We start from the raw sequence: 24,042 nt of genomic DNA, 5'->3' as shown, positions 1-24,042 counted from the left end.
AAAATCAAACAAAAAACTCTTAACTATCTGATGTTGTAAGGCCTCAGTTTAAGGCTTTACCCGAAGAGTCATCTCTACACTGGGCAGAATTCTAGAATACAAACTTTGTCCCATCAAGGAGGATCAGGGAAGGAATATGCTTAGTCCAGAAACAAATACTCAGGGAGCCATGAAGGTATGAAGGGACCACACAAGTCTGTGGCTCACCAAGGGCAGAACCAGGCTAAGGGGGTGTGGGGGCACCAAGTAGTTTCAGCTCAATGTAGGAAACAACTTTCTACCTGGAGCCCACCTTAAGCCTCACTGTTCACACAGGACAGCAGAGGGGTTGGCGGCCTTAAGTTTTTAAAATTGGAATACAGCAAATATTCAGAAAACTGCACATATAAATGAACAGCTCTTTGAAATTTTACATCCTCCCTGCAGCTATGTAATCAGCACTGAGACCGCTAGAGGTTCCCCAAAGAGCTCTTCTGCAATACTCTCTTCCCAGGATCACCGTTATCCCAACTTCTGACAGCAGCCACAAGATTCATCTATTTTGTACTTTATAGAAATGGAATCAGGGCTTTGGATCCTTTTTTTTTGTGCCTGGCTTCTTTGACCCATTATGGCATTTTGTAAGGTTCAGCTGCTGGTGGTTGCAGAGGATTCATTCTCAGGATGTGAATCTAGATTATTTATATACCAAGTCTACTTGTTTAATTTGGGTATTTGGGATGATTCTAAAGGATGCTGCTTTGAATCTTTTGATAGATGTCTTCTGGTACTTACTCTTCTTTGGCAGGAGTGGAAATACTGGGTTGGAGGGTATGTGTTTTAGTTAATACTGTCAACTGCTTCTAAAGTATACCAATTTACACTCCCACCAGAAGTGTAGGAGAATTTCAAGGTCTTGTCACCCTGAAGTGCTTCCCCCATTTGTCCCATCAGAGACATCTGAAATGTTGCTATTAAAAATGTATCCCTGGAGGGGAAGGTCCACACCCTTCTTACAAATCATTTCCCTCACTTGGGAAACAGATTCTGACAAACCAAGATCAGTGCAGGAAAACATAATGCACTTAATGCCAGGGAAAGGAGGCTGGGGACAGAAAGCTGTGGCTCTGAGGGGTCTCTCTGGCCATCAGGTCTATGCCTGGCCTCAGCAACTGCCCAGTGAAAACCACAGACAGGTTTTGCTCAATCACTGAGCAGAGCTCTGGTCTCCCACATTCCCCAGGGAAGAAAAGACAGCAGCACCCCAAGCCCCCCAAAGGGAAAGAAACCCCCTTCAGTTCCCTCTGGTTCTCTCCCCCAATGCACAGCCCCACTGCCTTGCTTTCCCCCACCCCTCAAAACCAGCCTCCTTCTCTACTGTTCTCCAAAATGGGAATTATCTTGCATTTTCTTCCCAAGTCCAAAAATAGGAAAGAGAAGGGAACAGCTAATCTGGTCCAGCTGCTGATTTTGCTACTTAAAAACTTTTTTCTTTCTTTCTTTTTTTTTTAACAGTAAATCTCTCTCTGGTTTTCCCTCACATCTGCACAACCTTCCACCACCAATCCAGCCCACCCCCGCCCAATATACACCCTTTACAAAACCATCCTCTCTAGAATCCAGAGACTGCTCTTCCTCAGCTGCCCATAACTGGTATCCATTTAACTGAAGAGGCTCCTTAGTAGTGCTATGTCCTCTATGCCTTGTGCACATTCTGGTTGAATTACTGCTGCCTTCTGTGAGTTTCAGCACATCTCACCCCGTATGGTGTCCTAACATTCTGGCATCGCATTCTTGTTTTTGAGAAGTTCGGAGGGTGGAAAGAGGTGACAAGAAGAACCCCCAAATACACAGCTGCAGTGAGCAGGCAAGCTGTAAGGTAACACACATTGTGTTGTGAATTATTGTATGCTAAACCAAAATCATGCATTCATTCATTTACCCCACCTCCAACTCCTGGGCACCTAACTTAGGGCAAGTTTGGTGCAAATGCTGGGGTGCATGCAGATAGGTACTTGCCACATGGCTCACACTGAGGACTTCATGCTGGAGGCTGGTAATTAGAGCATTTTAGGGTATCACTAACTGGGACTGTCTGATAATGAAAAGTGCTTGGAGGCACTGGTTTTGATCAAAGTGACTCCAGCTAGAGCACTATCGGAATGGAGGCACTAACTCCCCCAGAATTCCCAGGGATACCAATTTTCCAGGGCAGAACCCTACCTATAGCCAAACTCATAAACAGGAGCAGGGTTCCTGCTCCTAGCAATGCCTCACCCAACTTATGCAGCAGCCTCACCTTCCATTCCCTGTTCCTGCCTTCCCTCATGGCAGAGAGGTGGGGTTAGTCTTCACTCTCTGCTCCTTAAGTGATTCCACTGCTATCTTTGTGACATTTCCAGTTAAATGCAAAAACGTGGATGGGACTATAGATAGAATACTTGTCCTCAGATCCTGCATGGGCCTACAATTTAAAATGCCACGTTTTGTCTAAGAATGTGGACCTTCTTCAGTGCAATTTCTGAAATTTCTTTTAGGAGGCAGTTATAAAGTCACACTTGGCTAAGCAATTCTGAGATGCATTCATATCCATATCCAGGTTACATTTCCCTGGAAAGCTTATGGGAAGAAATTTTCTTTAAGACGGTAGAAGAAGATTATCTCATTTTTGGCTGAAGAGGATCTAGTGACAGAATACTTCACATTCTTAGTATAGACATCTCCTTATGAAGCTTTCACTTTTTCCTCTGGGTTTCTGCACCAGGACTGGGAGGAGAGAGGAACTCAGAAAGAAAAGGAAATTGTATCCATGGGGAATTACTAAGGCACTAAGTATTGAAAGAGGGCATTATGCTTCATCTTTCTGGGTATTTCTAACTATCAGCATCATTGCCATTCCATACAATGACTGTCTGATGAATTAGTGAATTAATAAGTGAATAAAAGAATGAATGAAAATAAATTAGATTATTGTGCTTGGAATTAGAGAAGCCACAAGAAGAATAAATCCTGAAAGTGTCTACTTTGGATGATGTCCCCAAAGCAGATGGAGGACAAAAGTGTTTGTCGTAATTCCTTGTGTTGATCATTGACCTGGATGCATTCACATGGCTCTACAAGGAGGTGAGGCTGGCCCAGGATGGAGGCATGCTGGTGCTGGAACATGGGTTCAGGCAGCTTTGTAGCAAACAGAGCTGATGATTCTGAGAAGATTTGATGGGAGGCACCTGTTTTCTTTGCCTGTCCAGCATCCATTCCCCCTTCTATTGCCAGGAGCTCATCAGTTTTTATTTGATGAATTCACCTCTCATTCACTCCTACCCCATGGGGTTCATGTGGGACTTATAACTCCCATATCCAGTGATGGCCGCAGAACTCAGATATGTCCAAATGAAGTCAACAGTGAGTTAGAGATTGTGACATGACCCAACTGGACTCAATAAGCGTTAGTCCCAGTACTTTTGCTGGAACTATACAAGGCATGGCTGTTATTCTATTGCCACTGCTAAGCTGGGAAAGTGTCAGCCTAATGCTGCTGATGGCCCTATTTCCCACTAAGTGGCAAGAGCCTGACATGAGCTAATAAATTCTTTTTCTGCATTAAGTAGGATTAGGTTGATTTTCTGTATCTTGAAGCTGAGAGAACCATGACTCAGGCTTCCTCTCTGTGCTCTAAAACCACCCATAGAGTCCTCTGGCCCTTTGTCAGGCATTTGACCACTCTCTGTTGTCCATGCTGGATGATAAGCTAGGAGGCATCTGGTTCACAAGTTTGAGGTCATAGCATTTTCATCTAGGCTGTCCCTTTGTGTTTGGGCTTCCTGAAAGATTTCAGCTGAGGCTTTCTTTGTGCCCAATATATTGTCCTTTTGGACAGAGCATCAACATTTGAAAATGCAGCCCACTTTTCCTGGTGGGGTTGAGTTAGCAGGTTGGCCTCAGCTGCTCCAGGAGTCAGTGGCTGGACTGCACTACCATGAGGACCTTTGAGGTGGTACCTTCATGCCTGGGTACCTGGCTTAGACCAACACTGTTCATAGTTTGTCTGTCCACAAACTATTTGTTACTAAACCATGATGAGGTAAGATGCTTGCTTCAGAATATGTATCAATGCACTGTTTACTCCATAAGGAAAGTCTTGCTACCAAAAAACTTTAATAATAAAATTTTTTCACATGATTTTACAAGCTTCTGGAGGGCCACTAATGAAAGAGTTCATGAACTGACAGTGGTCTACTGAACCACATGCTTTGAATAACTCTGGCTAGACAACCCTCAGTTCACATAGTCATACAGGACAAGTGGTCTTGATTGTAGTCATGTTTCTAGATCCTCTTTGACAGGGAAGCCTTGCCATTTTCTGAGAATAACGGAGCTATTTCAGAGATTCTCAACCTTGGCTACACATTGTAATCACCTAAGAAATTTTCAAAAGTGGATTCCACCTCCAAGAATTTTGATTTGATTGGTCTAAGGAGTTGCCTGAGCATTTGGGAATTTCAGAAGTTCTCTGGGTGATTCTAATGTGCAGCCAAGTTTGAGGACCATGGCTATAGCTCTAGATTAGTGGTTGTCCAACATTAATGTGTATAAGAATAATTTAAAGAGCTTGGGTGAAATGTGTTTCTAAGTGTCAGTGCCAGGCTCTGATTCAGTAGGGCCTGGAAATTACATTTTTTTAAAACAAGTAGCCCAGGAAATTTTGATGTATGTGGACCACGACATTTCAAAGAACACTTTTCTAGATAATTTTCTGGACTGGTTGATCCAGATAGGCTGAAATAGGCAAAGATTTGAAGAGAATTTCAATGGTTGAAATGCTGAAGACTCACCATGTAAATCTGTTTCCTTTTCAGAGGATTTTAGGAATTGGAATTGTCACAGAAGAGACATGAAGAATGAGCTATTAATAGTGTTCAGTGAAGTCCAGGAGTCAGTGGGAAACCTCAACTTCCTTGGAGTTTGTCAATCCAATATTATTAATACTCTGTCCAATTTCATGTGGATATCTCTGCCTCTGAACTCTGAAACCATCTTTCTCTGCATTAGCCTAAAATGAAATGCTGTAACTGAAGATCCAAGACAGCCTAGGCCAGGCTTAGAAGTGGCCAGGTCCAATCACCATGGCATTATGACAGACTAGGCATCCCCAGTTAGCCTCTGTACATAGCAGAGCTATTTTACTAGTTGAACAGCTTTATAATGACAACAGGTGAAAGATATCTTTGGATCAGGATGAAATTGCATATCCCTTCAAAAGTTCCCATCATGAACCAGGTTTTGCTCAGTTGGTCCAGGAGGTTGAAAGTCAGAGGAAGAGAAAATAAATTTCAGTGGTTAAAAAACACTGAAGTCAAGGTTGTCTTGAAATGGGAAATACCCACAACCTTCGTATTGACAGAGAGCACCTAGGTTCTGGTAATTCACCTCCTCAGGTTAGTACCTATATGATTGGGGGTGGCTCCAAATTCAGGCCCAGATTGTGGATGTTGTTAAGGTATGGAGGGACATGAGCCCTAGGGATCAGTCCTCTAAACATTAGCCCACTACTCTAGAACACCTGGAATATGCATACTTGTTTAGGATTCTTAGAAAAGGAAGAATTATAGATATTAGCAAAAAGTCTTTTCAATGATTTCTGAAATGATTTTTTAAATAATCTTGAAGTCCTAAGTCCACTAAATCTTGTATTCAAGATTCAATTGTATTCAGCATACAATTTCTTACTATAGGGAACCCTTCTTTCTCCTGAAAGTTGGCTATGTATAATTTGGAAGTTCTAATGTGATTTCCCATGGGTATGTTCTGATTACCCAGGACAAACCCAATTCACACCTATTGTCCTTGTATAATTATTAAAGGTGTTCACTTTCAATCAAAAGCTTCCTAGTTTGGGTAACAAATTATATAGAGATTTTTTTAAATTAGTAAATCAATGAATGTAAGTTTTGTCTTTGTTTTTTAAGTTAGTAATTACTGAAGTGAGGCCAGGTTAAGAAATCGAAGTGTGAGAGATATTTGTTAAAAAATAACTATTGCAACATTTGCAAAGTTTTATAAGATGAATTCAATAGGAATACAATGATAATTCTTAAAAAAATCTCCAGGTGGTTAAGACTTTTTGATGGAAACTATTGACTCTTTTCTGACTCGATGCCCTTTTACTTGAGGAATCCACACTTGCTAAAGACCACCAGATAAAACTGTAATTGTATTAAAAAAAAAACCCAAAAAACACCAGAGTTGTTTTTGAATCTTACAATGAGCATCTACTATGCGAGCTAAGACAAAAGCAACTCAAATCCCTTGTTCCAGGGAGGATCCTCAGGAAATGAGAAGATACAAACAAAATGTTCTGCCATGAAATTATTGTCCCTTGAGCAGTGACTGGTCCAAAAAAAAAGTGTATGTTATTATTATTAAGCAGATCAACCAACAGCATTGCCAGTGCCCACCACCAGCTTCATCTCTCTTTCTAGCTCATCACTGGGCTCAGTTTCCAGCTCATTTTTATGTCAGCTTCATCCAACAGGGGGAACTGTGCCACAAACTTTCACATCAGTGGTGCTTTAAAACTCTCTCCTCTGGTGCTCTAGGTGCTACTGAGAGGTGTGAAAATGTGGCTGGCCCATCCCACCATCATCATCTTCATCATCAATATAGCTTCCACTTATTTGAGTGTTTACCACATGCCAAGAACTCTTCCAAACACTACTTAATTTTTTTACAGCCTTATGAGGAGGTACTATTATAATCTCCTTGTGGCAGATGAAGAAACTGAGGCATAGAAAGCATAAAAGTAACTTTCCCAAGTTCAGACAAGTAGCAAGATGTGGAGCAGGGATTCAAAGTGAGTAAATCTGATTTCAGAGCCTGTGCTCCTAACCTCATTCTCTACCCCCATTCTACTTAGAATGCCAATCTGGATGGCAAATACCTATTTCTCCTGACACTACTTTTCTCCTTCCCTTTACAGCAAAATTCTTCAAATTCCTTAAACAATATGAGTTTCTATCTCCAATTTCTCTCCTGACATTCCTTCTTGAATCCCCTCCAATCAGGCACTCACCCCACCACTCCACTAACATTGTTTCCTTAAAGTAAGCAATGATCTCCATGTTGATAGACCCACTGGGAATTCTCAGTCCTCATCTTCCTTGATGAGTTAATACAATAACAAGTTGATCACTCCCAACTCCTTATAAGCCTCTCTCCATTGGCTCCCAGGGCACCACATTTCCTTACCTCACTACCATTCCTCTTCAGTGTCAAATGCTAGCACCTCTCCATCTCCCTGACATCCCAATATTGGTATGTCTTTGGGTTCACTTCTTAGAATTCCACTCTTATCTATCTACACCCTCTTGATGATCTCATTCGATTTTAGAGTTTTCAATATCTATGCTACAGCATTTATATCTTCTATCTATTTTTCTTCCTTGAACTCCAGGCTCTACTACGAACTGTGATCCAAACTTCATATGTCTGAAAATGACATGGGGCTCAACAACACCCCCCCCCAAAAAAAAGCTTACTTCACCTGTCATCTTCTCCATCTCACTTATCACCACGTCCACTGCTACCCCCTCATCCAAGCTCTCATCATCTCCTGCCTGGATAATTATCATAGCTTCTTAATTAGTCTTCCTGCTTCTACCCTCATGCCCCTTTCAGTCTGTCCCGAACATAGCAACTGGAAATATCTTGTTTAAATGTTACAAGTTTACATGTTACTGCCATGCTCAAAATAATGCAATGATTTCTCATGGTACAGAGTATAGCAGATACATTTTCCAAAGATGGCTGAAATCCTATTTCTTATTCCACATACTCTTCTTATGATATGAGTTTAGAGAAATGGGATTTGTTTTCTCTCCCTTGAATCTGGAAAGGCTTATTATTATGGTAAAAGTGATAAAAGTAGCTTTCAAAGCCAAAGCAGCCTTTGAGACTTTCCAGATTCAAAGTGCCATAAACACTGTGGAAACATCATAAGATACAGACAAGCCATCTTCACCATGCCCTGTCTGAATTCCTGACCCACAAATGCATTATAAAATGATTGTTTTATGATACTAAGTCTTTGAATGGTTTGTTACACAGCAAAGATAACTAGAACACTGGGTAAAACCAAAGTCCTTATAATAGCTACAAGGTCTCCCATGATCTGGCCCTTTTTTATGGCTCTGACCTCATCTCCTACCACCCTCTCACTTCTTCTCCACGTATCTTGGTCTGCTTCTACTTTTTAATTGCACCAAGCAGGTCCCTGCATCAGGGTCTTGATATTTGTTATTCTCACTGCCCCTCTCTCCTGTTATCTTCAGATTTAATTTTTCAGCTCCTTCAATTTCCCTTTTCAGTCTTCCCTGGTGTGATATTAAGGATCTAAGATGATGCCAATGATAGCTGCTTCCCTGCATCCTGCTGTGGCATAGCCCCCACACACAATGAATAAGACTGGCTTATGGCAGAAATGACAGAATGTGACTTCCAAGACTACGTAACAAAAGGCACTATAGCTTACATCTTGCCCTCTCGAGTTACTCACTCTGAGGGAAGCCAACTTCCCTGTTGAGAGGAGATACCAACAGCTCATATCATGAGGAACAGAGGTCTTTTGCCAATGCCAGTGAATAACTGATACCTCCTGCAAATAGATATGAAAGTAAGATATTTTGGAAGTGGATTCTCCAGTCCATTCAAGCCTCCAGATGACTGAAGCACAGCTGACATATTGATCGCAACCTCATTAAAGGCTCCAACCCAGAACCATCCTACTAAGCTCCTTATGAATTCATGGCCCACAAAAAATGTGAAATAACAAATATTTGTTGTTTATCCACTAAATTCTGGGATAAACTGTTACTTAGGAAAAGATAACTAAAACACTTCTGGCTACCCTATTTAGCAATGTAAACTCTCTCTTCCCAATGTTATTTATCCCCTGTTCCTGGTGTATTTTCTCTGCTGTACTTATTACCATCTAATATACATATTTTACTTATCTAAATTATGGACTCCTCTTACCCCCATACTGCAATGTTAAACTCTAAAAGACATTTTTGCCTGTTTTATTCGTTGCAAATCCCCCATATCAGGTATATAACCAGAACTCAACAAATACGTGTTAAAAGGATAAATCTCACATGCCACTCTGTGATCAATTGGTTATGCTACCTGAAGCACTGTTTTAATAAAAGAATTGTCTGAGCTTGGTAAGAAGAATGCTGCAGTCAATTAGTGATGACTGCTATGTGTGAAAGCAGTAGTAGCATCCCGTTTGCCATGCATTTGCTTTCTCCACTCTATCCTTCCATTTTTTCTTCAGGCACAATTTCTACCCAGTTAGCATGTACCAATGATAACAAAGTTTATGTTTTGTCAAGTGCTTCAGATAAAATAGCTTGCTCTACAATTTAACGTTCATAACATTAGGAAAAATATTTCTCTCCTAATTCTCAATATAAATGCCAAGATTCTGTTTGACTGCTGGCTCTTGATTATATCCTAGGGAGGCAAAGAATAACTTGTTGACACTATCTTTGAACTAACTCTACATAAAACATAGACTATAAACATTAAGAAATGGAATTTATATGACTTCAGTGGGGGAATTTTAACCTTGAAAACTGTCCAACAATAGAATTCAGAGTTTATGTAGGAATTTGAAAATAATTCTCTAAATAGGTAAAATATTTATGCAGCCCATGAGAATACCACTAGATGTTATGAACTGTAGGATGGAATGAAACCTTCATGAAAACCAAATCTGCAATATTGCTCATAGATTTAGTAATCCACTTTGAAAATACTACTCTCCTTTATTCATTCAAAAAATATTTTCCAATTGCCTACTGTATTACTGACATTGTTTTAGGTAAGGGAAAATGGAATAGAGTTTCTGCCTGAAACACTTTACATTCTCTTCCTCAAGTAGCGTGATTTTCTGGATGGCTCTGTTCACTCCAGTTAGAGTCTGGTCTTACTATCCAGTTAGATAGTAAGAGATTTCTGTTGTTATCAATGGTTCTTTGTAATTTATCACATGGGATGAAAGACATTACAGTGGGAGAACCCATGCAGTTTTACTCAACCTATTCATTTTTGATTGGCTGCCCTCAAATACAGAATCATTTTTCTTTCATGAAACAAGAGGAAAAATTTCAGTTCCATCTTCTAAGTCCAAGCATCACTTTCACAGGATTCTGGGTATTTTTAAGATAATGACTGTCCAGGTTCCTCTTGGGGAAACTAGAGAAGTCTGGCAGAGGAAAGGCACCCAGAAGCATTGTGGGCACTAGGACTGTTCAAGACCCAACAGTTTAAGAGGAAGGAGGCAAGACAGCAGAGCAGAAAGACTCAAGCTCACCTCCACTCATGAAACCACCAAAATCACAACTAACTACAGAACAACCACTGACCAAAAAGACTGGAAACTACTAAAAAGGATATCCTACACCCAAAGATGAAGAAGAACCTACATGAGATTGTAGGAGGGTCACTTGAGCAATATAAGCAAGTCCCAGGAGTTCCTATTGTGGGTCATCAGGTTAAGAACTTGACTAGGATTCCATGTGGATGAAGGTTCGATCCCTGACTTGCTCAGTCAATAAAGGATCCAGTGTTTCCACAAGCTGTGGTGTAGATCACAGATGTGGCTCTGAGATGGTGTTGCTTTGGCTGTGACATAGGCCAGCAGCTGCAGCTCCTAGCCTGGGAACTTCCATATGCCACAGATTCAGCCATAAAACAAACAAACAAACAAAACAAACAAAAAACAACAAAAAAGTATACACATGTGTGTATATGTATGAAAGCAAGTCCCTTACCTGCCAGGTGGGTGACCCACAAACAGGAAAAAGCTATATTGCATAGGTTCTCCCACAGGAGTGACAGTTCTGAACCCCATGTCAGGTTCCTCAGCCTGAGGGTCTGGCATTGGGGGGCAGGGGAGGAGCTCCCAGAACATCTGTATTTTAAAGCCAGGGGGGGCTTGAGTGCAGGAGCTCCACAAGACTAGGGGAAACAGAGACTCCACTCTTGGAAGTGCACACCGGCTTTCATGCACACTGGGTCCCAACGCAAAGCAGTGACTCCATAGGAATCTGGGCCAGACCAATCTGTGGGTCTTTGAGGGTCTTCTGGGGGAAGCAGAAGTTGGCTGTGGCTCACTTTGGCAGCAGGACAATGGGGGGGATGGAGGCCCCAGGAATAATCATAAGAATGAGGTCTCCTGGAGGTTGCCATTTTGTAAGATAGACCTGGCCCCACCCAACAGCCTGCAGGCTCCAGTTCTGCAAAGCCTCAGGCCAAACAACCAACAGGATGAGAATGCAGCCCTACCCATCAAGAGACAGGCTGCTTAACGTCCTCTTGGGCACAGAGCCACCTCTAAACACACCCCATCAACACAGCCCTGACCACCAGAGAGACAAGACAAACTCTACCCACCAGTAGACAGGCACCAGTCCCTCTCACCAGGAAGACTGCATAAGCCCCTGGAGCAACTTCACCCGTAAGGGGGCAGACAGCAGAAGCAATAGGAGCTACAATCCTTCAGCCTGTGGAAAAGAGACCACAAACACAGAAAGTTAGACAAAATAAGGTGGTAGAGAAGTATGTTCTAGATGAAGAAAGAAGACAAAACTCCAGAAGAACAATTAAGTGAAGTGAAGATAGGCAACTTACATGAAAAATAATTCAGAGTAATAACAGTATAGATGATTCAAAATCTTGGGGGGGGGGATTTATGCACAGAATGAGAAATTACAAGAAATGTTTAACAAATGGCTAGATGTTTATAAAACAAACAAAGAGAAATGAACAATACAATAATTAAAATGAAAAATACATTGGAAAGAATCAATAGCAGAATACATCAGGCATAAGAATGAATAAGTGGGCTGGAAGACAGATTGATGGAAATCACTGCTACAGAACAGAATAAAGAAAAAAGAATGATAAGAAATGAGGACAGTTGGGAGTTCCCATTGTGGCTCAGTGGTTAACGAATCTGACTAGGGACCACGAGGTTGAAGGTTTTATCCCTGGCCTAGCTCAGTGGGTAAAGGATCCATCATTGCCATGAGATGTGGTGAAGGTCACAGACATGGCTCGGATCCTGCACAGCTGTGGCTCTGGCATAGGCTGGCGGCTATAGCTCCGATTCAGCCCCTAGCCTGGGAACCTCCATATGCCACAGGTGCAGCCCTAGAAAAGACAAAAAGATAAAAAAAAAAATGAGGACAGTCTAAGAAATGCTTGTGACAACACTAATGGTACAAACATTTGCATTATAATGGTTCCAGAAGGAGAAGAGAGACAGAGCTCTGGAGAAAATATTTGAACAGCTAATAGCTGGAAAATTCCCTAAAATGAGAAAGGAAACATTCACTCAAGTCCAAGAAGCACAGAGAATCCCATACAGGATAAATCCAAGGAGGAGGACATTAAGACACACATTAGCCAAACTGAAAAAAAATTAAAGACAAAACATTAAAAGCAATAAGGGAAAGGTAGCAAATAACACAAAAGGGAATCCCTATAAGGTTATCAGCTGATTTTTCAGCAGAAACTCTGCAGGCCAGAAGGGAAAGCACAATATATTTAAAGTGATGGAAGGGAAAAACTTACAACCAAGAATACTCTACCCAACAAGGTTCTTGGTAAGATTCAGCAAAGAAATCAAAAGCAAAAGCTAAGAAAATTCTGTACCAACAAACCAATCTGCAATAATTGTGAAAGGAACTTCTCTATGTAGAAAAGAAAAGGCCACAACTAGAATCAAAAAAATTACAAATGAGAAAGCTCACCAGTAAGGCAAACATATAGTAATGGTAGGGAATCATCCACACACAAATATGATGGCAAAACCAGTAAATGTGAGAGAGAAGAGTATAAGTACAGGGTATTGAAAGGAATCTGAAATAAAGAGAACAGCAACTTAAAACAATCCTGCACACATACACACACACACACACACACACACACTCACACTGTATATCAAAACCTTATGGGAGGTCCTGCTGTGGCAGAGTATGTTAAGGATCTGGTGTTGTCTGCGGTAGTGTGGGTTTGATCCCTAGCCTGGTACAGTGGATTAAGGATCCACCATTGCCACAGCTCTGGCATAGGTCACAGCTGCAGCTCAGATTTGAACCCTGGCCTGGTAACTTCCATATGCTGCAGGTGCAGCCATAAAAAATGAAAACAAACAAACAAGCTTTACAGTAACTACAAACCAAAAATCTACAATAGATACACACACAAAAAAGAAAAAGCAATCCAAACACAACAGTAAAGATAGTCATTAAAACACAAGAGAAGAGAACAAAAGAAGGGAAGAAAAAAGACCTACAAATACAAAGCCAAAACAATTAACAAAATGGCAATAAAAATATACATGTTGAAAATTACCTTAAATATAAATGGATTAAATGCTCCAATCAAAGGACAGAGACTGTTTTTGGATACAAAAACAAGGCCTATATATATGCTGCCTAAAAGAGACCCACTTAGGAACTAGGGACATACACAAACTGAAAGTGAAGGGATGGAAAAGATATTCCATGCAAATGGAAATCAAAAGAAAGTTGGAGTCATGCTACTCTTATCAGACAAAATAGACTTTAAAGATGGTTGCAAGAGACACTACATAATGATTAAAGGACACTACATAATGATCAAAGGACCAATATGAGAAGATGTAAAAGTTGTAAGTATACATGCACCCAACATAGGAGCACCTCTATATATAAGGCAACTGCTAACAGCCATAAAAGGAGAAATAAAAAGTAACACAATAATAGTGGAGGACTTTAACACTTCACTTACATCAATGGACAGATCAACCAGAGAGAAAATCAATAAAGAAACACAGGCCTTAATTGACACATTAGACCAGATGGACTTAATTGATATCTATAGAACATTCCATCCAGGAGTTCCATCATGGCACAGTGGAAACAAATCCAGCTAGGAACCATGAGGTTGTAGGTCCCATCCCTGGGCTTGCTCAGTGGGTTAAGGATATGGCATTGCCATGAGCTGTGGTGTAGGTCACAGATGCAGCTTGGATCCTGCATGGCTGTGGCTGTGGTGTAGGCCAGTAGCTGTAGCTCTGATTTGATCCCTAGCCTGGGAACCTCCATATGCCACAGGTATAGACCTAAAAGGAAAAACAAAACAAAACAAACAAACCTTCCATCCAAAAGTAGCAAAATACACATTCTTCCCAAGAGCACATGGGCATTCTCCAGGATAGATCACATGCTGGGCCACAAATCAAGCCTCGCTAAATTTAAGAAAATTGAAATCATATCAGGCATCTTTCCCGATCACAACACTATGGGCTAGAAATCAACTACAAGAAAAAAAAACCCTGCAAAAAATACAAACACAGGGAGGCTAAACAATATGCTACTAAACAACTAATGAATCACTGAAAAAATCAAAGAGGAAATTAAAAACTACCTAGAGACAATTGAAAACAAAAACACAATGGTCCAAAACCTATGGGAGGCAACAAAAGCAGTTCTATGAGGGAAGTTTAGAGCAATACAAGCTTACCACAGGAAATAAGAAAAATCTCAAATAAACAACCTAACATTATACCTAAAGCAACTAGACGAAGAACAAAGAAAACCCAAAGTTAGTAAAGAGAAAAAAAATAAAAATCTGAGCAGGAATAAATGAAATAGAGACAATGCAAACAACAGAAAAGAGCAATGAAACTAAAAGCTGGTTCTTTGAAAAGATAAATAAAATTGAAAACCTTTAGCCAGACTCATCAAGAAAAAAAGGCATAGAAAAAGGCTAAATCAAACGAAAAAGCAGAAGTTACAATTAACACCATGGAAATACAGACGATAATGCAAGCGACCATATGCCAATAAAATGGACAACTTAGAAGAAATGGACAAATTCTTAGAAAGGTACAATCTTCCAAGACTAACCAAAGAAGAAAGAGAAAATATGAACACATTAATCAAGTCCTGAAATTGAAACTGTGATTTAAAAAATTCTAACAAACAGAAGTCCAGAACCAGAAGGCTTCACAGGTAAATTCTATCAAACATTTAGAGAGAAATTAACACCTATCCTTCCGAAACTCTTCAAAAAATTGCTGGGGAAGGCACACTCCCAAACTCATTCTATGAGGTCATAATCACTCTGATACTAAAAGCAGACTAAGATACACACACACAAAAAGAAAATTACAGGGTAACATCACTGGTGAACACAGATGCAAAAACCCTCAACAAAATACTAGTAAACAGAATCCATCAGTACATTAAAAGGATCATAAAATATTATCAAGTGGGATTTATCCCAGGGACACAAGGATTTTTCAATATCTGCAAATCAATTAGTGTAATACATCATACTAACAAATTGAATAAAACCATATTATCATCTCAATAAATGCAGAAAAATCTTTTGGCAAAACTCAACAACCACTTATGATTAAAAACCTCCCAAAGCGGGCATAGAGGGAAACTACCTCAACATAAGAAAAGCCATATATGACAAACCCATAGCTAATATCATACTCAATGGTGAAAAGCTGAAAGCTTTTCCTCTGAGATCAGGAACAAGACAATGATGTCCATTCTTTATACTTTTATTCAACATAGTTTTTTAAGTCCTACCCATGGCAATCAGAGAAGAAAACGAAATAAAAGAAATCCAAAATGGAAAAAAAGAAGTGTTCCTCACATGATACTATACATAGAAAATCCTTAAGATGCTATCAGAAAACTACTAGAGGTCAATAATGAATTTGGTAAAGTTATAGGATACAAAATTAATACACAGAAATCTCTCACATTTCTATACACTAATAACAAGAGATCAGAAAGAGAAACTAAGGAAACAACCCCATTTACTATATAAAATACCTAGGGATAAACATACCTAAAGAGGCAAAAGACCCATACTCTCAAAACAAGAAACTGATGAAAGAAATTGAAGATGACACAGATGGAAAGATTTACCATGTTCTTGGATTGGAAAAATCTACATTGTCAAAATGATTATACTACCCAAGGCAATCTACAGATTCAATGCAATCTCTATCAAATTACCAATGGCATTTTTCACAGAACTAGAACAAAAAATTGGGGTTAGTAGATGCAAACTATTGCATCTGGAGTGGATAAGCAATGAGATCTTACTATATAGCACAGGGAACTGTATCTAATCACTTGTGATGGAATATGATGGAACACGTGAGAAAAAGAATGTGTGTGTGTGTGTGTATGTGTGTGCGTGTGTGTGTATAACTGGGTGACAGCATAAATTGACAGAACATTGTATAAAAAAATTAAAAACAAAACCAAAAATAAATAAATAAAATTTGTATGGAAACACAAAAGACCCCAAATAGCTAAAGTAATCTTGAAAAAGAAAAACAGAACTATAGGAATCAGATGCCCTGGCATCAGACTATACTACAAAGCTTTGGTAATCAAAACAGTATGGCACAAAAGTAGAAATATAGATCAGTGGAACAGGACAGAAAGCTCAAAGATAAACCTATGCACCTGTGGTCAACTAATCCTGACCAAAGGAGGCAAGAATACACAGTGGGGAAAAGACAGTCTTTTAAATAAGTGATTCTGGGAAAACTGGACAGATGTATTTAAAAGAATGAAATTAGAACATTCTTTAACACCATACACAAATATAAACTCAAAATAGATTAAAGACCTAAATGTAATACTAGATACTATAAAATTCCTAGAGGAAAACATAGGCAGAATTTTCTTTGACATAAATTGCAGCAATATTTTTTTGGATACACCTCCTAGAGTAATGAAAATAAAAACAAAAATAAAGAAAAGGGACCTACTTAAACTTAAAAGCTTTTGGAGTTCCCATTATGGTATAGCAAAAACGAATCTGACTAGGAACCATGAGATTGTGGGTTCAATCCCTGGCTTCTAAGGATCTGGTGTTGTCATGAGCTGTGGTGTAGGTCATAGACGTGGCTCAGATCCTGTGTTGCTGTGGCTGTGGTATAGGCCAGCAGCTGTAGCTCCGATTTGACCCCTAGCCTGAGAACTTCCATATGCTCTATAAAGCTAAACAAAACAAAACAAAACAAACCCTAAAACTTAAAAGCTTTTGCACAGCAAAGAAAATCATTAACAATGTGAAAAGACAACCTGAAAGATGGGGGAAAACATTTGGAAATGAAGTGACCGTCAAGGGCTTAATCTCCAAAATATACAAACAACTCATGCAGCTCAATATCAAAAAACAAACAATCCAATCAAAAAATGGGCAGAAGATGTAAATGAACATTTTTCCAAATAAAGCATATGAATGGACAAAAAGCACAAGAAAAGATGCTCAACTAAATATCAGAGAGATGCAAATCAAAACTACAATGAGGTGTCACCTCATGCCACTCAGAATGGTCATCATCAGAAATTCTACAAACAGGAGTTCCCATCATGGCTCAGTGGTTAACGAATCCAACTAGGAACCATGAGGTTGTGGGTTCGATCCCTGGCCTTGCTCAGTGGGTTAAGGATCCAGCCTTGCTGTGACCTGTGGTGTAGGTCGCAGATGCAGCTCGGATCTGTTGTTGCTGTGGCTCTGGCATAGGCCGGTGGCTACAGCTCCAATTAGATCCCTAGCCTGGGAATCTCCATATGCTACGGAAGTGGCCCCAGAAAAGGCAAAAAGACAAAAACAAAAAAAAATCTACACACAATAAATGCTGGGGAAGGTGTGGAGAAAAGAAAACCCTCCTACACTGCTGGTGGGAGTGTAAATTGGTGCATCTACTATGGAAAACAGTACGGAGGTTCCTTAAAAAACTAAAAATCAAACTACCGTATGATCCTGAAATCTTACCTCTGGGCATATATCTGGAGAAAACCATAATTTGAAAAGATGCATGCACCTGCATGTTCACTGCAGCACTATTCACAAGAGCCAAGACATGGAAGCAACCTAAATGTTCATCGATAGAGGAATGGATAAAAAAGATGTGGTACGTACATGTGATGGAACATTATTCAGACATGAAAAAGAATGAAATAATGCCATTTGCAGCAATATCAATGCACCTAGAGATTATTACACTAAATGAAGTAAGTCAGTCATAAAAGGACAAGTATCATATGATATCACTTTATATGGACTCTTTAAAATGATACAAATGAACTTATTTACAAAACAGAAACAGACACACAGACTTTGAAAACATACTTATGGTTACCAAAGGGGAAATGTAGGGTAAGGAATAGATTGGGAGTCTGGTATTGGCATATGCACACTACTGTATATGGAATGGATGGTCAAATTGGGACCTGCTGTAAAGCACAGGGAACTATATTCTGTGATACCTTTATGGGAAAAGAATATGAAAAAGAATGACATAGGATTATATGTAAATGAATCACTTTGTTGTACAGCAGAAATTAACACACATTGTAAATTAACCACAGTAAAATTTTTAAAATGAAAGAAAAGGTGAATAAGCACCTCAGTGGTTGAAGTCAACACCGCTAGCTGGTGGAAAAACTCATGTTTAATATATTAAAAGAAAAAGAAAAAAAAGACCCATAAGTCAGACTGAACCTTTTGTATGCATTACAGGCATGTGAAGCAGGTCTGAGTAGGGGTGGGGGTAACATAATGGGTTCAGTTTTCTATTTACTGGCTCCAAGATGACTTTGGAAATACAAGAAGACAGGACTATAAGGTAATGAGAAATATGGTCAATCAGTCATTAAGCAGTCCATCTTTGTATTGGTGACAGTTGACAAGAAGGGACTAGAGAACAAGTAAAAGAGGGTTGAGTCCTAGGGTACGTCAACATTTCACATACATTATCTCATTTGATCCTCATGGCAACCACAGTGGTATGCAGAATGAAGGTTACTTTGATCTTATTTTATAGATGAGTGATGAGAAGCGTGGAGAGATTGGATTTTGCTCAAGGTCTCATGGAGTGAAATCAAGAATAGACTTTGCAGAGCCCCTTCTGCAACATCACTACTCTGTGATATGGCCTTCCAGAGAGAAAAAAAGCTGTTAGTATTATTCAAATTCTGCTGTCTTTTCATTTTTGATGATCACTCTGGCCATTCTCTCCTTATAAATGTGGGAAAGGAAGAAAAAGTTGCAGCCCCTGGATTTCCTTTATATGCTGTAGATGGAACACAGGACTAGAGTCTAAGCATCTCAGCTGACTCCCATCACTGTGCCTGAGGCTGACTGCCCTTTCTCTCCAAACACATCTCTTTTTTCCCCACCAAAATCTAATCCAAAGAAATGTAGCTGAAACTCTGATAATTTCATATTTTTTATAACACAGTAGTTCAGACAAAGACGACCGTATTTAAGCCAAAAACATTTTTTTTAGTAAAACAAGTAAAGGTTATTTTTTCTTTGCAAATGACAAGCCTCACCTTTGCGTGCCTTGAAATTCCTTGGCAATGCCCTTAATTTGGGGGACTCAGTTTATTAGAGGAATGTTAGGAGGAAGCAGGCTACCTATCCTCCCAGCTCAGTGTTAGGTTTAGCCATGGGTGTGTCAGCATTGATTTGCTTGAGGTGTTGTAACTATGAGACAGTGATGGTTTGAGTCTTTCCCTCCTCTACCTGAAGTGAGGAGTAGGGTGTTTGCTTGACTGTTTTAGAGTGTGAACCAGGCAGTAGGCGAGCAGATTTTTTTGAGAAGAAGAGTATGAGCTTATCCCATCCTCCCAGAATCTAACAAATCCCCAGGAACTTCGAGGGAACAAGATTAGCTTTGGAATGTACAGTGGGCTGGGTTTTCTTGATGCAGCATTACCCACGGGATGCTCATGAATGAAAAAGAAATGTACCTTATGAGCAGAGTAATAAGAATTGCCCCTACCACTGTGTCAGACAATTTATCTGGGCAATGTGCTAGGAATGTTTCTACATCAACTCATTTAATATTTGCATTACACCAGTAGGAGGTGTCATTTCCTCCATTTTATAGATGAAAGAACTGAGTCTCAGAGATATCACATAACTTACTGAGGATCACCAAGCTGGCAGGAGGTGAGGCAATGAGTGTCTGACTCCAACATCCAAAGTATGAAACCTCCTTTGCCCAGGTGGGGGCTTTGTCCCTAGACTTGCACCCTTTTGGTAGGGAGTTTATTTCAAATATACCTGGCTGTTTTCTGGGTCACCCTCCTCTCCTGGATGGGGCTCATACAGCCCTTGATCACACTGAGGTGCAGTGAGGCTTGGAAAAAATGGAGGAAGGATTGCCAGATTTAGCAAATAAAAATAAAAGATGCCAAATTTTTAATTTCTTCATGTAAGTATGCCCCATATAGTTCCTAGGACATACTGAAATAGTTGTGTGGTTCTTTTGAAATTCAAGTTTAATTGGGTGTCCCATATTGAGGGGGCCGTTCCAACCTTCAACCAGCACAGTGTTGAGCTCTGCCCTCCTTCCCAGGTTGGTTCTTCAGGCAACTTCCCTTTCCCAAGTTTCCCAAATCTCCAGAGACACAGCCTGCTTTCCTTTCCTTCTACAGGCACCATTGCCTGATCCCAAAGGAAAGTTACCTTGAGTCCTCATGGTTCCCAGTTCCCTTTTGCTGGTCCTCAGAAGAGACATGCATGCTCTCTACTGTCTTTTTATGGCTGTTTCATCCAATCATTACAAAAACATGGACAGGGATGGTAACAGGAGTAATAAGCATGAAGAAATCATGAAACTTCCAATATTACAAAGCTCTCTTGGTATTTATTTCCTGCTTTCTCAGCAGCACTCCACCCTGCCTCCTCCCCCAACTCCACCCAAACTCTTTCTTAGCTGGTTCTAGAAGTCTCCTCAGAGTGATGCTGAAAGTCCCTCAGCCCCACAGCCCTGGGGCTGTTTTTTCATTTGAAGAGTGAGGCTCATTCGTCAAATATCTCCCTTTGCTGTCCCTTAACCAAAGAAATGCCACATCCTGCTTTTGCCTCACATCACTGCACTGAATGTAGCCAGAGGAGAGAGGCACCTATTGCACAGACTCGCCTTCATGCCTGAGCATCAACTGTCTCAGAAAACAGACTCCTTTGTCCTTGTACCTTGATGAGTCTTTGTCTTTAAATTTGGGGCAACTGCAAATAGGCTTCTGTCTTTAAACCCTTCATTCTTTGTGCACCATCACATGAACATGACACACCCCATATAGCCAGTTCCATCTCTGTTGTTCCATCTCTGTTGATTTCTACTGCTCTGGCGCCTCATCTTGCTGCCCAGCTGTCACCACCCAGCAGTCCCCTGGCTGATTCTGGACCAAAGACTGGGGGTGTGGGGCCGGGGAGAGATTGTACAATGTACTAAAAAATTAGCTGACATTAAATTTTTCTCATTATAACTCATGCTTCTGGCTTCTTTTTAAAAATCAAAGACCCAGTGCCACCAGGCTCTCATTCTTTCACATCCCATGGTGCCTGCATAGCCTGGTTCCCCACCTCCCTCTTCCAGTTTACTGCCAGGCCCCTGTTGGGGTTGACAGCCAGCCCCTCACTGAAAAATTACAGGCCTTCCTCACATGGAAAGCAGACTCCGAATGGACTCCTGATAAATATATTATAGAAGTAGTTGAGAACCAGGCAAATTATAGTATTTTTTAAAAAAATAAGTAGGTAAAACAGTTCTACAGGAAATCATTTATTTTTACTTATGACTGTATATGCTAATTTGAGGAATACTGAAATATATCCATATGGTTACATTGATGGATGGTTCTTACAGGTTTAGAATCAATTTAATTTAGTACTATAAAATATATAGATATTGTAAAATTATGTCTCATTAAATTTAAAGGAAAAGTTTATTGCTAAATAACTGTAAATCTCCTAATTGAATTTGCCTCAAAGTGCTTTTAATGTGGTTGCCAATGGATCTACAATCTACTGAATCTCATGGAATCCAATGTCTTTTCACTTTTGCTAGTATATGAGTAATAGGCAAAAACCATGGACAAAGGAAGAGAATGTGGAACTTTACTCTCTGCTAAGACTCAGAAGAAAGAAACATGTTCACTGGCACTGAGACTAGAAACACTGCAGTCAAAGATGATGGTGGATCTCTTCAAAACTCCCAGAAGTAGAAAAACATCTTGCGCTGAGAAAAACATTGCTTGTCCTCAGAGTTCTGGAGCTAGGTCAACAGCATCTGACACTATTGATCATTTTGCCTAAAAAGTTATCCTATTAAATAATTTAAGAAATAGCTTTTCTTTCAAGCACTTGACAATCATGTAATTATCATATTCATGATACAAATATATCATTTGTATCATATCATATACAAATTCAATAAGCAGATTTACAGTTATGTAGCAATAAACTTTTCCTTTAAATTTAATGAGACACATAAAAATTATTAGTAGAGAGGCTCTTTAAATGTGCTAATTTGTTTAGGTTTTGAAAAACAATTTTTCTCCAGGGGTGTTTTGTCTTGACACTATGTTAAGAATACCCACTTATCTCCATTTTCATGAAAAGGAGGACATTCAAAAAAATGTAATGGTTCTAACCATATCAGTTAACCATGTTAACTTTTTCTCATTATATTCAGCTGAGGAAATAAAGATTTTTTAAGACAAAGAAATTAATATTGGGGAAATACACTTCAAATTTTGGGTAGGGGGTGGAAGAGAAAAAGGGATGGTAAATGCTGAGGAAGATAAAAGAGAAAAGAGAGAAAGCCACCCCACCCCCTTCCAACAGAGAAACTAAATACAATGGGAGAGTGAGAACTGCAGGTCTTCCCAAAGAAAGAGAGACATCTTTGAGCACTGATTTCCACAGCATACTTTCCTTCCCACACTCCCACCTCTTGGCCCCCAGGGCACTGTATTCTTTGACTCTCCAACTCTTCACACTTGGGTTCTGTCCCTTTCACCATCCCTGGGGCTCAGTCCTTAGCACTCTGCTGTGGTTCCCTTAAAAGTCTCCTCCATCACCATGATGTTGGCCTCCCACTAATGGCTCATTCTTACATCAAGAAATTTCCGTCTCACCTAGCATTACCCTAAGAGTACCACATGTTCACCGGCTTTCAGTTTGCTTTCCTTGAGACTCTCTGCCACCCCTGGAATATAAATGAACAAAAGCCTACTATGTGCAAGCCACTGTAGGGGGTGCATTTTAATCTTTTTACATCATCAGAGTTAACTGGAGGAAATGCAGAACCAATATTGGCTCACAGAGAGGGAGCTGGGAGTGGACCACACCTGGGCAGAGCATATGTGCATGGGACCCATTTATTGCTTTCATCACTTGCCTTCATGGGACGGAGCCACATCTGGATCCCATTACAATTATGAAAGGTGCAGGCTTCATGCTTGCCCCAAAGCCCAGCTCTGATTTCACAACTAGCCTGGAGAAGCAGGAGGCAAGTAAATACTTCCTGTTCCATGTGTAATCAACATGCACTTGACATCAATAAACTGGGATAATTACATTATCATTATCATTACCATCATTATTATTGGACACAATCGAGGAGACATTAATAGAGGTTTCTGCAGGATCCTCCTGGGACGGATGGGACTAACACTGGAGTAGAGGGTGAAGGGGGTCCCATTTGTCTCCTTCCTTAGCCAAGTAGATGAGATAATTTTTCAAATGCTCTCAAAAGATGTGAAGATTTGACCAACAGAAAAGTAATCGATTGCTTCCATTGTTTCTTCCATAAAAATGACAAGATCTCTATGCCTTGAATATTTTCTGGGATCCTAGACCATTAGAAGAGGAGGAGTCTTTAAAGATAGCCAAGTCCAGGCTTGCTTTCTCTCTCCCTCTCTCTCTCTTTTATGGTATTTTATTCTATTTCATTTTCTCTTATATTTACTATTGAAGAAATGGAGGCCAACAAACTTATTAGCAAATGAGTTTGTGGCACTTAATGAGAACGCTGTCACTGGCCTGCCCACTTCCTCCACTGGTTAAGAAGAGTTTAACTAGCGCCCCTTCACTCTTAAAGGGCAATGTCCTAAGGAGGAATTAGACTTAATGGTTGAAGATTCTTCACTTTGGCCCTGAGGCCTTTGATAG

At 40.0% G+C, this 24,042-nt stretch overlaps 1 long non-coding RNA gene across 2 annotated transcripts in view; it reads right to left on the bottom strand.

Moving 5' to 3' along the window:
- LOC102160652 (uncharacterized) overlaps positions 1 to 24,042 on the bottom strand; it is a 282,960-nt gene that overhangs the window by 216,309 nt on the left and 42,609 nt on the right. For both annotated transcript variants that reach the window (XR_014810675.1, XR_014810677.1), the window contains one exon: positions 11,434 to 11,543. This is a non-coding gene — a long non-coding RNA (uncharacterized LOC102160652). The remainder of the gene's footprint in view (positions 1 to 11,433; positions 11,544 to 24,042) is intronic.

The sequence above is a fragment of the Sus scrofa genome, chromosome 1 (genome assembly GCF_054392235.1).
Source record: "Sus scrofa isolate SSC_HxYL_T2T_F1_AM1 chromosome 1, Sscrofa_HxYL_maternal_Yorkshire_Landrace_v2.0, whole genome shotgun sequence".
Lineage (NCBI taxonomy): Eukaryota > Metazoa > Chordata > Mammalia > Artiodactyla > Suidae > Sus > Sus scrofa.
The sequence above is the reverse complement of the archived record's forward strand: the minus strand, read 5'-3'. Positions and strand labels throughout refer to the sequence as shown.